Source organism: Frieseomelitta varia, unplaced genomic scaffold (genome assembly GCF_011392965.1).
Source record: "Frieseomelitta varia isolate USP_RPSP 00005682 unplaced genomic scaffold, Fvar_1.2 scaffold_203, whole genome shotgun sequence".
NCBI lineage: Eukaryota > Metazoa > Arthropoda > Insecta > Hymenoptera > Apidae > Frieseomelitta > Frieseomelitta varia.
In genome coordinates, this window is record NW_025109784.1 from 726,397 (window position 1) to 728,501 (window position 2,105).

Sequence of the window (2,105 nt, forward strand, 5' to 3'; positions counted from 1 at the left end):
TTTATCACGATTATTGCAGATCAAATATTATTTTTCGAAGATCGGAGTTGCGGTCGTTCATTTATTTCTTTTCGGAAACGTTTTCGAACTGAATTCTCGAAATTATGAGGTTGAAAATGTAAAATGGTTCTTTTCACAAACGAAAGTTTAGAGATTTAGGGATTTACAGAACGAAATAACAATGCGCACAAGAATTTCCTATTATCGATCGCAAACTACGTTAGAAAATAATCCATTTCTTTATTTTTTTTTATTTCTTTATAAATTATTTATTTTTTTTTATTTATTTTATATTTATCTTTAAACATTTCTTATTCGATAAAATAGTAAAACAATAATCATTGATAGTATATAGTAATTTAGTTGCCAACAGTATAGTAAAATACTAATCATCCATAACATATTTGCTTAAAAGTAGCAGCAATTTCGAAATTTCAAAATTTCTCGAAGAATAATTGTATGTATATTATCATGAACTTCTTTATAGTTTTCATATTGGAAGAACAACGTGTCCTTCGAAACATTTTTCCTTGCAAGTATGTATCGATCGTCGATTCCATGTTTCCACGTATAGTTTCTGCGATAAATCCCGCGATCTCAACGAACCATGACAAACCATTACAGCATGTACCATTCGATCGGCTGCGGTTTTCCCATTTTTCAGGCTTTGGTAGAATAACGCCAAGCTGGTCCACTAACCGAGCCTTGAAGCAAACTGTTTTTTTACCTTGACACCGGTTATGTGTGCCATCGTGCGCATAAATTTGATTTCCTCGAGATTGGAATCCACGTTCGTAATCTGAGCATATTTTTAACATTTCTTGTACATACGTAATGAGTCGTGTAAAGTGTTGTACCGAATGAGGTGTTCCAAATAGATTTTTGTTTAAAACATATTGATCATGATACACGATATAAAATTATAACAGTTATAAAATTATCGACGAATTATTTTCCGTCGTTACTAGTTCTAATTGTGCCTTTTCACTGTATATCGTAAACCTATATAATTATCACAATTATTAAATCGCATTGATAAAAATATTTACTTGAAGAAAGAAATATTATACGAAAAATTAAATATTCATTTAATTAAATGTTATACTGATAATAGTATAAGAGAAAAAAATCATATATCTGTAATTATATATAAAGGATCCCAAAACCCTTTGACTATTTTGTTCATTTCGATTATGTACATTCCAACGATTACGTTCCACGAATGTAACTTCATCACTACAATAAATCATGCTCTCACCTGCTCACGTGCTTGACTTTTGGAAACACACTTCTTCTTTCTTTTCCCCTTTTTTTTTCTCTTTAAGCATTCCTCCTCAGCGCCAGTACCGTTACTGGTATTACTGTACACCTGACTAAATTTATTGCGCGTTCCGATTATTGAATCGTTGAATAGCGGCAGTTAGTTGGTCAGCAAATATATGCTGTATTCGATACAAATATATATATTTCGAAAGATCACGTTCATGGCCATAATTTTTTTACGTAGATCATGCGAAAAATGGAAATGCTCGTAGAGAAAAAATTGATTTTTATGCGACAAAAGATAATTTTCAGGATAATTGTTTATACCTAGAAATAGTTTTCTAGGAAAATAGAACAAAGTCTACAAGTTTTATTTGAATTCTCGAGTTAATGAGATGTTTAGAACAATAAATGTAAAATAATATTTAAAATAATGGAGTATAAGAATAATAAACAAATATAATGGAATATATTCGCAAGATTTTAGAATTCTTAAATTAACTAGGTAATTATTATTATTAATATTAAATTATTATTAACTCAATAAATTAAAAATATTATTATTAAATTAATAATAAGGTAATTATTATTAATATTGAAAAAAATACAAATTATCATTCTCCTTGTTAAAAAGATTTTTATTAAGAAATAAAAACATTTTCCCATCGTTAAATAATTTAAAATATAATATATTAATATAATTTATAATATAATTTTATTATATTATATATATATTATTTATTATTATTATATTATTTATATTAATAAATATAACATAATATAATTTAAAATATAATAATTATATATTAATAAGATTTTTTCTTATTTAAAATTGGTCTCCC